At 43.5% G+C, this 13,937-nt stretch overlaps 1 protein-coding gene across 3 annotated transcripts in view; it reads right to left on the bottom strand.

Moving 5' to 3' along the window:
- The window catches only part of PRDM1 (PR/SET domain 1), a 103,204-nt gene that overhangs the window by 32,616 nt on the left and 56,651 nt on the right, over positions 1–13,937 (bottom strand). The window contains exon 1 of one of the 3 annotated variants that reach the window (XM_054821873.1): positions 4,488–4,574. The exons of the other annotated variants lie outside the window; for them this stretch is intronic. The gene's annotated coding sequence lies outside the window, so the exon portion shown is untranslated. Of the gene's footprint in view, positions 1–4,487; positions 4,575–13,937 lie in introns of those variants that run through there. 3 annotated transcript variants of the gene reach the window in all.

The following is a 13,937-nucleotide window of genomic DNA, read 5'->3' as shown; positions in this document are numbered from 1 at the left end:
GATAAAGCAGAAACAAGTAGGCATGCAGCACCCAGCAGGGGCTCAACTGATAAAATGGTGTCAAACTCAAACCATTTGTCAATTGGGAGGGAAGAAAGCAAGCTGAAAGATGGACTCAGGAAGTAGATTTATCTAGTGCGACACATTAACTAGTATAAATACTAAGGAAAAAGTAAACACATTTACCCAGCAGTATCTCCAGCCAGCAGAGAAAAGGCTTCTGAGCCTCAGAGCCACGCTGGCCATCTAACCACTCAGCTGTCAGCTACAACAGCAGTAGCATTTTTCTTCCTGTGCGGGATTGCAATGCCATTTAATTCATGGTGCTAAAAGGTTTTATTAAAAACGTACATTGTAATTAAGCAAAACAAAAGCGTGACTCCTCTGCTGTTCTAGTCTCCTCCCTCCACCCAGTAGCCAAAACAATAAAACCACCTTGGCAGCAAACAAGTCAGGTAACATACCCCGGAGAAGAGCACAGATTTGTTATAGAATCGTTTGCTTTACGTCTGGCGTGCTCAAAACTGCCTTATCAGAAACTTCCATCCCGGAGGCTCCGGAGGCAATGGAGGGGGCTGACAATGCAGGTCAGGCACAGTAAGTCGCCCGCAGCGTAATGTGGGGCACACAAACAAACTGGAATAATGCAGGGCAGGAGGGCTCTTTGGATGTACGCTTTCCATTGGAAAGTCTAAACAACTAACACAGTTTGTGGGCAGCACTACTCCGCTGCAATCACCGGGAAGAAGGAAAACGGTTCAAAGGGATCTAGGATACCAACCCACAGCTACGTACGGACACGCACCTTGTGTCCGCAACCCCATAATATCAAAGGACAGAACGTCACATCAGGAAATCCTTCTAACACTCAACCCAGCACAAAATTAAAAAATTAGCAGCAAATTAAGTAATCCGCATCATGCCACCCAAAAAAGAGAGAAAGGCATTAATTCATAAAGCAAAATACAGCACTTTGCTTTGTTCAGCTGTACCTTCATGTGTCCACACAGCACAGGTTCCCCACCTCCAGCTCATGCATCTCAGGATTTTAGTCCATATGGAAAGTCCGTCACTCACTCTCACACCCTTACACACACTCACACACCCGTACACACACACCACACCCGCGCTCTCGCTGCCCTACACGCACTGCCTGGAACCGCTCCGAGGATTTTAGAATTTCCTCTTGCTAGCAGATTCCTCCCTCCCCTCGCATCCACTCCACCCCGTTCTGTAATTAGGCTTAACAAGAGCAATTAACAAAACAAACTCCTCTCCGCCTGGTGGCCTGATAATTCTGATTGTCATAATGTATTAAGATGTGTAAGCCAGTTTAAAATAAAGGTAAATTACAACATTGCGCAAGAGCCATTTTGCACCTATTTTTACTGCTTTTATCATAGGGATAATGAACATTCAGCCACGCCTTTAATTTAAAACACAAAAACCAAAACTCACGTCGGAACAGCCGAACTCAAAATTGTTGCTTTTGGACCAACAAGACTATTTTGGGGTTTTGCTGGTTTATTAGAGGGCAGCTCCCTCCTCCTATGCGCAGCAAACTCCATAGAAGCATATTTTTCTTTTTGGAATTACTTTGTGATACTAAAAATCTACGATGTAGAATCAAGTTTAAATGCATTGTCTGGCTTTACAGACATCCACAAATAAACAGATTGTAATTGTTCCTTTTGCCCTGCCTGCTGTCTAATGGCATGATATAGGAGACCAAAGCCTCAACATTTTTCTGATGTTTGTCCATCCACTTTCAGATCATTTTCCTTCAGCAATGAAATCAAAGAAATTTAGTGTCAGAACCATCAAAAAAACAACAGTTGAGGACTAACTGATTTCAGGTGATCAGTGAAGAAACTTTTGACGTCCTTTGATTTCAGTGAGCTATGGGTCCAACCCACGCAGAAAATTTACACACAGCCTGAATTCAGTTGGAAAAAATATCCAGTTCTTGTTCTGTTTATACACTCTGGGATTGTGTAATTAAAACCGTCAACATAAAATTAGTAAACATATCAAAATCATAAGCACACAAAAAATTCATGAGCAGAAGAGAAGACGAGAGAATAAAACCAGTTTGGTACGTGACATGGATTCAGGTTCATATGAACTGAAAAAACATTCTGCTCCCTCAGATACGTATAACCTGATTCACAATACCATCTGCCAACTAACCATAAACAATTTAAAAAAATGAATGAGAGAAAGAAAGAAAGAAAAGAAAGGCTGGTGTTGCTAGTGTATTGTTGGAATCCTGCAGTTTCTGATAAGCTAGATATGTTTTCCTAAGTCAATGATTTCATCTCTGCTGGGTGTCATCATTTGCACAAGAATAATTTTGGGGGTCAGAAAGACATCAGCAAATGAGATTTCAAGAGGTTTCATAAGAGTGCAGATTGCTCAAACACAGGGAAAGGAGGGTTTCAGCTTCCAGAAGTTCACTCTTCTGCTTCTTCATTCCTCCTTCCCTGAAGCTGAGTCAAAGTTCTGTAAAAACTTACAGTGAACCATCAGATTTGCAAGACAACAGCCTCACGTAAAAAGCTGGGACAAACGCTCCAAAATGGCAGTAAACGGAGACTATTACGGTGCAAAATCAGTCCCTCTTTTAAATGGTACGAGATGCCAGGTGTAGAGTTGCATACAGACACTCAGTTCTGCACACCTGGCATGCGATGCACCATCTTTTTTTTCCACCAGATCTCTTCCTTGTTCAGTGTTTAGAAAGAAGAGGGATGGCTAAAAAAAGTCATTTTCCCACATTTTTTCTCTCTTCTTTCTCCTTGAAAGGCCTTACTATTACCACAGCTCGTTCAAATGGAAGACAAACCAATTTTGTCTTCTATTTTTCCACTTTGCTCATCACAACAGCAGCACTTGAATGCCTCACAAATATCAAATAATGACTAATTTGATTTTCACAATACCTCCCCCATATGCTGATGAAGGTATTATTGCTATTCTCGCTCTGCAGAAGGGGTATGGAGACACAATGACATTAACATCAAAAGCGTACATTAATTTTGCGATGTAGAGCAGCCGATTTACTCAGCACGGCATATTACTTTCTATGTTCAAAGCAGTTCTCTTCCTGGCATCTGCGATGGCTCTATATTTTGCAGGGCTTCACATCAGGCACCCGGAAGATGTCAAAATTAATGACCACCTGCAAGAGGCTTTGTTGAGGAGATGTGGCATGAATCTTATTCAGAATCGTGGGCACAAATAATACCTGGTTCCTGAGAGCAGAGCTCACCTGCCCCGAGAAGAGCAATGCTTCTTCTTACCACAGCCGTTTTACTTCCTCACGCTGCAGTGAATGAGATGGGGGGAAGAGGTGTCTTAAAGATAACATTTTATTACACCACCCCAATTTATCTCCCCTAGCAAGCTTGTCTGATGCCTGAATGAGGCAAGTAACCAGTAGAAAAAACAGTAATTAAATGAGTAATTAAAGACTGTATCATAATGCATAAGAGGATCAAATTGGGGTTAGGCAAACAACCTAAACTCTGGAGAACTTGAGTTCGCAATTTTAGTAATGTTCTTCAACAGTTTTTGTGCTGTTTTTTGAAACTACAAGCAGAAAAAGCAGAGATCCCATGACCTGGCATCACACCAACGCCCACATGGATCATCAGCAGAGCTGGGATATGCTGATCTGCCACAGACAGACCTCTGCAGGGAAGGCAGAGGCTCAGAACAGCCATACGGTTGGTTTTGGCAAGGTCAGCATAAGCACTGGAAGGGACAGGACACTTTTGCTGGTGGGTTTTCCCAGGTGGGAAAACCTGGGAAAAGCAGAGGAATGGCTGCTTTCAGGCATCTCGGTTTCATGCCAGGTTTAGTGTTGTTCTCTCCTCTCTTCCTATCTCCTCCTCCAGACCTTGCCTCAGAATTCTGATTGGTTTCCTTGCCCAGCAAGTCCTCACCTTGTTCCTCCTGACCCCTCTTGTAGTTTCCCTTTCCAGTCACTCCCATTTTCCTCTCCCACACCCAGGCTCCTTGTGCCAGGTCTTCTCATCAAGCCAGTTTCAGTCCCTCCTGGTTCCTCCACTTCTTTCCCCTCCTGATCTGAGCAAACATGGTACACTCTCCATCCCCACGTCCCCCTTCCCGCTGACAAGCAGGCCTGGCCTCCACAGCCTGAACAGCAGTGTGGTGTAGTCAAGTCTCCAGGCATCTCCTGGTGCTCCTCTGCAGTCACGTAGCGGTGAGCTCAGTTCACACGTTGAGCAGACATGGTGTCAAGCCAACTGGAAGTCCTGTGACTATGTTAGTGTGGCACTGAGCCCGAGCTAATAAGCCCTGGTGAGAAGCCGGATATATTAGCTTGGGCTTAGCACCGTGCTAATGCAGTCAGGCAGCTTTTGGATCAGAGCTGGCTTACATCCCACCCGCTTTTAACACCGAGCTTGCTCGTCTTCGTCTACAATAACCCATAAAGATAAATCCCTCGGTCTCGTACCAACCTTACTCTCAGTTTCCCTCCTCCCTGACGCTGCTGATCTCCAGGCGCGGTCTTTCCTCCTTCATAATCCCCTCCAGGTTCAGCTCTTCTCCACAGGCTTTTAAAAACAGCTCCTTTTGATGACTTTCTGGCCTCAGGACGGTTTGCAGTGAGCATGCACCAAACATGCACTTTTCTGCTCTCAGTTCAGGCACTCAGTGCTAGACCCAACAGCGTTCACACATTGAAGCGAGCCGTGATGCCCTCCTACAGCTCCTGGGGGGCTGCTCTGCCAGTCGTCTAGGTTGGCTTCTAGCTCAAAAGCAATTCTCCTGGGAGTGGGAGTCAGGGATGGAGCTGGGGACGGGACTGGTGTGTGTCCTGGTCCTCCTTACAGAGACCCGATGTAAGTGAAGCACGTGTGCAGATCGAGGAACCGGGAAGTGTGCTCCCGGCAGAGGGATGGTATTCCAGCATCCCTGGCAACAACCACCCTCCCCTGCCACTTACGCTGTCCTTCCCCAGGCCACTGAACCTGTCATTCGAACTTCTGCTCCAAAAAATGGGGGCTGTCGTGGTGGAGATTACTTTTGAAAAGAAAATTCATCACGCTCTTAATGTTAGCAACACAATTTTTGACATAGCCAAGTTCTTGGAAATAGCAGAATAGATTTGGGGGAAAAATACAGCCTGAGGAAAGTAAAATGTAAGAAGAAACTGAGTCACACATTCAGAATTTAGTAGATTTATGAGCACCTAAAAGTGGGATCACCTAATGCAAATGGTCTGTCTTAGCAACAGATGATGCTACCAGCCCTGCTTATATTAGAGATCAGATTCCCGAGATTAATTTTAGGGGATGTTATTGAACATTCTCTTATGTATGAGAATAAGAATATTACCATCACACACAAATCACATACAAAGCACGTGCATAGATTTAAACCCTATTTCTTTGGTCTGCTATTCCACTTTCAGTCACCCAGGCCAATGCACTAGAATTATATTAATTATACAACATGGCAAGGCTTGATAAAGACAGAGAGGATGCTCTTGTTCCAACGAGTTTACATATATGCTCCTTTTCATATACTAAATCCTAAAGGGCAATGGAGACAATAAAAATGCTGATGCTACTATTTTTCATTGCTGTTAAGATTAAAGAAATAAACAAGTGACTATCTAATTGCAGTAGTTTGCTGTAATAAAACAAGATCCATAAGTGACTAATCTCATCACCAAATAATAATAACAAAAAAAAAATTTTTTTTAAAGATTAATTTGCACCAGTCTGTCCCGGCACACTCCTCATCTAAAATTATTAGCACTACGTGCACACAAATCAGGCAACAGGGAGTAAGGGAAGCTTGCAATCAGACCTAATGTCTTCCCTTCCTCTCAGCCCCCAGTACAGGACAGCCACTTCCTTTCTACAAACGCTTTGCTCAGATCTGTACACAAGACAGGCCACATCTTCCGGGGAGGCTCAAAGTCTTTGCAGACGCACAGTTGCCTTCAAAGCATCACTGGAAATCTGTGTGGGAAGACTCTAAAATATTAAAACCATCCTATACTCTTTTCTTCTAAGCCAACAACAAACCCCCTCTAAACTTATCTATCACTTCTCTATTCAGTTTATTCTGGGCTTCAGAATAAACTTTCTGACTACTGAAAATGATGCACAAACACATAAGCTGCGCCACATGTCCAAAGGAAAACAATAGAGAAAATCTGTATGTCCTTTCCAGAAAGATACTTCTCTTCCAGAACATTAAAATTATGCATAAGCTTTTCCTCTATTACCAAAAGTAGGCAAAAAGAAGGCTGGTGTGAAAACACAGCACTTCAAAATGTAGCTTATCTGTCCTAAATCCGAACTGACTTACCTTTCGGATCAACACTCCATTACCATCTTGCCTGATTTTCTCCTCCCAAAGGTAACTGCTTGCCCTCTAGCAGATTCACAAGTTATTTAAGCCACGATCTTCAGTCTTAAGAAATCCCCAGCTGAAAGTTTGCTACGGCACTCGTAACCACAGCCCAGCAGCGAGCAGGACGCGACACTGCTCCTCCTCGCCCGGTGCTCAGGCAGCCAGCCCGTGCTTGCTAACTACAGACGAGAGATTGTCATGTTTTCTCTGTTTCCCCGCTTCTAACCTGAGAGCTACCCTGCGCAGCGAGATGACTTTCAGAAGACACATCCTTTGTACCCTCTCCTTGCTGCCAGATGTCCTCTGCAGCCAGTTCATGGCTTACGCTTTGTATTTTGCAAGAGCTTAGCAATTTTGGTAAGAATTCGCAGACTACTACTACTGAAAAAAGTATGTATTATTCTTAAAGAAAGTGGAGACGCCAAAAGATCTGATCTCAGTTAAATCCTCTGAATTTCTCTCATTTCACATTTATTTCTGACTGTCAGAGCCAGGCTTTTGCAGTCCTACGTATAGATAGCTGGATCCCATTGAAATATGGTCAAGCTGACAAGGCGCGGGGCAGAATGATCAAGATGCTATTTCCCTGAAATACCTGGCACGTTTGCAGTGTGCTGGGACACCACAAGAGCGTAAATTATCACAACCCACTGCGCAGAGAGACGAGTGCCCTAACAGACCTTTGGAGGCTGATGATCCCATTCTGAGGATGGAAGCTGTAACCACACAGATAACAGTGAGGCTGGGTAAATTGGTGTAAGTCTAGCGAGGATCTAAAGACAGGTACCAGAAATCCAGTGTATGTGCTGGTTACTGAAACAGATGAGACACATGGAAGTATTTTTTCAGGTTAATTTACATTAAAATAGATTTGACTTTTGGATGTACAGTAGATGTGATTTTGCAAATCCCCGTGTCGAAGAAATCTAAACAAAATCTATCTGCATGCTTATAAACATGTAAAAGTGTTTAAGGGACACAATATGTTTTAAAAAAGTCAACAATAATGGTTAGTCCATGCTTCCAATTATATTCTTTCTTCAATTAGTCTTGAAGAAACTAACACCTCTATTAATCATTTCAATTAACTCCACGCACCACATGACATCCGCACCAGCAGCCCATATGTTGCGTTGCAATCACCCAAATATTAAAGCCTTTTTAATTGATTGATCTAAAGAACATTCAACAGGCTCAAGGTGGCAGCCAGCCAGGAAATCCCAAAAGAAGATGACAAAAAGGTGGGGGTGCTAAACCAGCTTCCCAATTTGTTTTTCCTCTTCCTCCAGGGTTCACCAAGTTAATCCAATCACAGCCCATAAAGCCCCTTTTTAATAAAATAAATAAATAGATAAGAGAACACACATGTTGGCTTTCCCCCAGAGAAGCCCCCTCCGCTAAAGCCAGAGAGCCATCCTGTTAAGAAAGTGCCGCATAGGAGGGTGCATTTTTTATCCGGCAGAAATATTTAGCTTGGCCGCCCGCCAGGGAATGCTGAAAGAATAGACTGAATTAGGGGATTTACCTTCCACGTGTTTGGCACGCGTCATTAGAGGCTCTGAAGAGCTTGACTCTTTCGCTCTCTCACTCTCTGTTTTTTCTTCCCCCCCCCGAGCTTTGATGCAGAGAATAAAGTATGAGCTATAAGAGCAGCTGATGTGTTGAATTTCTAAGTGTTGGCACAGTGGCTTTTGTTCTGTCGAAGAAAACTGATGCCCAGTTTCTGAAGGTAATTTTTTTTTTTTTTTTTACTCCAGTCAGGTATGGGGTGATATGTTTCAAAAGCATTCACTTTAAAGCAGAAGAAAAACATCCTATTTTTCTTCCTCTCTTTAAAAAAAAAAAAAAAAAGTTTTTGAAGTTTTCTGTAGACAGATTTAAACTTGGAGAAAGTGGCTTATAAGTAAATTCCTTAAGTGAAACTCCAACCACAGAGTATTTTAGGACCTCATTTGAAAGGTTAGTTTTGCAACAATAACCCATGAATTGCTCTGTCATTTGACTTTTATATGCTGTCATCTGGACTTATGTTCTTTTAAAAAACACTTCTATACATAAGTACTTTGGTCTTGCAAATAACTCTTAAGATCTATAACCAGAACACATTAGTCGAGATGGTTGGTCCATAACTCAGGTAACCCATGCACCTTCCCAAAGTTTCTAATTTGTGACGGGAAAGATGATATTGTAAGTTAGCCTCTGCCCCCCTTAACTTACAGAGGAGAAACAAGAAAAAGAAAAAGAAACCAACAAAACAGTTTCCAGCTGAATAAAAGCATGGAGGTCCTTAAACCAACAGTAAATGCAAATGTTTGCATCTGGCACACATGCCAACCCTGTTTACAGGGCAGAGTTTTGCCAGGCAACTCCCAGTGTCACTAACACCCACCCACTGAACTGGTGCGAGCGCCGGGGGAGCAGAGCCCTGCTGCCGCTGCCTCGGCCGCACCGTCTCGTCGCAGTGTCAGGTAAATATTTTTAGGCCCTATTCACACACGGGTTTTATCGTTATTGATCCAAGCAAATCAGTTGAGAAGCTATTTGTTGATATGCTTACTCCAGGCAAGGTTCAAGCAGAGTTTCTGAACTGATGCTGGCTGTATCTTTATCCCGTCTTCGCTTGCAAATAAATCTGAGTCTGACTTGGGTTCAGCTAAACTCATGTCACCACATGACAGCATGTGAGTTTTCATCTCTCTTTCAGTAAAACTAGTTCATTGTGCATTGCATATCAGGAGATCCATGGGGTTTAAACAAAGCAACTAAAGGGATGGATACTGGCTGAAATACAACTGAAAATACAAGAAATCAGCTCCAATGTCAGAGGGATGCTGAGGCCCATCTCCTCGTTGAATGTAAAACACCTCAGCTGTAGGGACCTCCTCATAGCTGAAGGGCAGGCCCATAGTTTATCACTTCTTAAATAAATCATTCATAATTCATAGCCAGGCTGAAAACCACACAAATAATGAGCTCTCAGTATTACTCAGCGGAAAGTGAGAACTGGAGTTTTCCACCCAAACCCGTAAAGGCTGACAAGCTCAGACATGTTTTTGTAATCTCCTTCCTGGACCCTACATCTTCAATTTAAAGAAAGCTAGGCAGCCACTTCCCCACTGTCTTTTAAGTAAAGATGTTAATGTCCTTGCTAATAATACAACTACCCCTTCTTTTATCAAAGGCTTCAGCAATCGCAGAGGCTTTCTTTTCATCACATGGAAAAAACTGCAAAAATAAAGCTGCCTAGTTCTGCTGCTAACAGGGCAAGTTTGGCTCTATACACCGCACGGATGCCAGCCGGTGGCTGAAGCACTGCTTTACATTTCCAGTAGAACATCTTTGCTGCTAATTGAATCTCCGAATGACTGGCCGTGCAGCACTTGACTACTGCACATCAGTAGCAGTAGGAACTGCAACAGGTGATTCCCCACCGGTTGTTCCCATTTTATCAGAAAACAGAGTCTATGTTTTGAACTGACAGTCCCCAGTGGGATAATTCCTCTGCGGAAAGACTGCGGGTTTAATAGCAAATAATTATGAATTAAGGTGCGGGTGCTGCAGGCTCGCGTCCCACGACAAAGCACCACGGGGCAGCATGTGCTTTTCCGTGCACACCTGGAAGCAAAGGCGTTCGGTGCTCCCCGCTCCCCCAGTGCTGGGCTGCCTTCCTGGAAAACGCTCGCCAACACAAAAGGTGCATTTCTGTTATCTCTGGCTTCCGTCACGTAGGATCACAGGAGCACGCGGGTGTCCGCGCCTGGGAACTGCCTGCCTGCTTTGCCTCTTGAGTGGTTACAGTGAGGCCAAGCGTTTTTCAGAATTGTGATGGATATTTTGAAACTTAGGTCAAATAACAGAGAGCATTGGCCTGACAACATCAGTTCAGTGGCAAATCGCTTGATGTATTTGTCATCATTGCAACAAACTTGTGTTTAAACACAGTCTGCTACGCTTATCATATTTAGAGATTAAAAATATGACCTTTATAAGTGAAATAAAAGAGCTCTTTTTTTCCCCCTACATCTCCTCCCTCTGTGTTTTTAATTAAAGCCACGAACCAACACATGTATCCATCCTTCTTTCTGCAGTAGTTTGGGATTCCACTCTCAAATACTGTACAGATAAAACGAAGCTTTATGTGTTAGCGGTTTGCAATGCAGTAAATTCTCCTTTCCAAACCTGCCGTCTTCATTAAAATCTTATTTGCTTGGTAATCTCCTTTGATCGCTAAAGTTATAAGAAGCCCCCTCCTCTTCTTTTGATACTATCAGTGTAGCTTTTGACCAGAGAGCGTGATGAATTAAATGTATGACAGATATGACAGGTGAGGAGTGCTTGGAGAGGGCTTAAACAGCAGGGATAAGACAAAGCCCCCATTTAAGAACAAAACCCCTACCCGATGGCTAGCCCGTTAATGACCAACCACTCTATTTGTCCTGGTGGATGAGGAGCAAGCTGATACTACAGACAAAGCTTTGTTAGCCATGGGGCTGTTCTTCAATCAGGCCACACAACCAACTAATTGAAATGCCCAGTTTTCCCCCCTCAGGATTTGATACACAAGCTAGAGGGTTTGTAGGTATACTCTCCCCCCCCCCCTTTTTTTCCCCTATAATGTATTAATTCAGCCACCACAAGTTTACAGCTGGACTAAGTGGAATTACAGCATATAAACCTGAAAATCTATCTGCAGGGATCCAGCTAAGCCCTGGAGAGAGACAAGTCCAGCAATACAAATCCAAGGAATTTTGGAAGTCAATCCATTAGGATTACTAGGCCTTTGATTTTGGAAGTCACAGGCTCAAAATATGGAAGCGATGAACTCTCCATCTTCCTTCATTTTAGCCTCTTTTCAGAGGACTGATTGACCCCATTTTTTTTTTCTGTTAAAACACATTGATAAACATGGACAGAATTACATTGTTTTTCCACTATATTTGCAATGAGGGAAGACAGGAAAATATCTGCTTTCCCGAACTCATGGTTAACACGCCCTTTAAAATTTCATAAGCATTTTCTACACATTTAGAATTGTCACAAGGAAACTCGTCACCCTTCTCGCCAGCTTAAGACCACTCTTCCCCTCTTTAAAGTTCATGTTAATTTTCAGCACACTGTGCTGTACCTAAACAGGCTCTTTAAACTACAGGCTGCCTCCCAGAGGTGAAGAAATCTCTGTGCCCCCTGCAGACCAGGATTATATTCTCAATGGGCAGTCTCTTACTTTAGCCTACCAATCTGTGGGTAGCAGAAGGCCAGCAGTTTCCCCAGGTAGGTGCCAAAGAGATATTCGTTGTTAAACCCAACTGTTAAAGAAAAGAAAAATTAGATTATAGGGATGCAGCAAGGAATCTGACTTTATCTTTGCTCTGGGTATAGTGGAAAATGCGAGCTGAAGCAAGAAGAGTCTTTACTTTCAGAAGAAATTCAATTTTTATCTCTCTGTTCCTTCCTGTCCTGCCCTCGCAGCATGCTGTAGCTGATCACAGGTGCTGGTATCAGGAAACCTGGGTTCTGTTCTTAGCTCTGCCACGGGCTTCTTACGTGGCTTCTGGCATGCCTTGTACCCTCTCCGTGCCTCAGTTTCCTTACATAAAAATGCAAATATTCCTACCTATTTCAGAAAGAGTGTGGTCTAGTGGTTTAAACCACAGAATTAAGACATCCGAATTCTCAAACTGAATACGGTATCAATTTCTGCTGTGGCTTTGAAGCAACAACCCTTACCTACCCAAGGGGTCAGCTTCCTCTGGTAAATGTTGACTGGCCAAACCCCAGGCTTCCCGGTAGAAGATGCGTGCTGCTTTTCAAGCGAGTGATATTTCTGGCTGGACGAGAGCTCGGCCTCGCCTTGCAGCGAGACCTGCTCACCTGGAGCGCAAGGGAAAAGACAGTCTGAGCCACGGCCAGCAAAGCTTTTTGGGAGCTGCTCTCCCTAGCAGGCTACGGTGACCGCCTCTCCAAGCGCTTGTCCCCAGGCCAGCCGGCAGAGCTGGCCTGACTCTGGCCCCGCCATTAGGGTCCTAATTCAGCATGTGGAGGCGTAAGGCTAAATCCCAAACCTTCACCAAGCGGGACAAAGGGCTGAAACAATAGCCTTCCCCAGGGAGCACTCTGTCCATTTTGGCTATTTTGCAGCAGACCAGTTGGTCTCTCACGCTCTCTCCTCCTCCACTTTTCCTCCGCGAAAAACTCCCCAAAGTTTTCACTCCGTTCCACTCAGAGTAAGTGGCAATTTGAAAACTTTCACAAGGCAGAAAAAGCATTTCCTGCCTGGCTGTCTCTCATGGCTCTCTGGCTCACTGGACACTTGCAAAGGTTAATTAAATAATGCTTAGACATTCATAATACATAAAGTTCCAGACAAGTGATAAGCATAGAAGGGTCATTCAGAGAGAATAACCTCACAGAAATCTAGAGGGAAATATTGTTAACCTACACAGAAATACATATTTCTTCACTCTGGACTGCCAGTAAAGCTAGGCGAAGTTGTTACCAGTTTCATCACAAACCTCGTACCGAAAAAGGCGGACTGATTTTTACGAAAAGACCACAGGGACTCAGATTAATAAATTAAGAGGGGGAAAAACCCCAAAGGCATTAACCTGGGGTATTTTGGTTTTGAACGTGCAGATCTGAACAGAAGCTGCATTTTTTAGACAGCTTTCCAATCTCCCTATTAGATATAATGTTATAGTCTTATTACACATGTTGCCTACTAGACGTGCTCTGACTTTTATGGATGTCAACCCCATTTCTTAATTCAAGCCATTTGTCTCTTGTGATCTCTGCGCCTCTGGGTTAGAGTTCCAGCCAAAGAGGTGAGCCAGCTTGTATCTGCAATGCAGCCATAAAATCCTCCGGCGCTACATCCCCGAAAGCTGCTGCTGCCCTGCAAAAAGGCCTGGATTTTGTCTGTCTGCAGTTCAGCACCCAGAAAGGACATTTTGCAGAAGGGCTCAGTGGACATCCACGAAAACTGCTTTCAGGACCTTATCTGAAGGACAATACTTAACTTTCACCACCTGGGCCTGGCCCCTGAAAGGAAACAGTCACACTCAATTATTGTCTTTTTCTAGACAATTACTATTTAATCAAACCTCCAGCTGATATTAACTGGTGAAAAAAAGGCTATTTTTAGTCAGGACAGTGATTCCCCCTCATTCCTTTCATCTATGAGTAATGTATTTCCTTTTGCTCTCAGTACCACAAACCAGTCCACACCAGATGCTCAGTATTAGGTAAAATTAAAAATGTGGGCATCATACCCTTTGAAAGATGCTTTGAACTTAAATTAATATACCTAAACCCACTATTTAAATTAAAGATATCCTGTCTCTCTGCTGTGTAGTTTTCCCTTTTATCAGAAGGGGAATTTTAGTCCATTTAAAGGTTTTTTGGTTCAGCTCCACAGACCACGCTTTGACTTAACAACACACTGTAATTTCCTTTTAGCCACAAGAATAAAGGAAACGTATAGAAGCAACACCATAATCTTGTCAAGCACCCTCTTTCGTTTCCCTGAACAAGCCTGTTCGAGA

The sequence above is a fragment of the Grus americana genome, chromosome 3 (assembly GCF_028858705.1).
Source record: "Grus americana isolate bGruAme1 chromosome 3, bGruAme1.mat, whole genome shotgun sequence".
Taxonomy (NCBI): Eukaryota; Metazoa; Chordata; class Aves; order Gruiformes; family Gruidae; genus Grus; species Grus americana.
The sequence above is the reverse complement of the archived record's forward strand: the minus strand, read 5'-3'. Positions and strand labels throughout refer to the sequence as shown.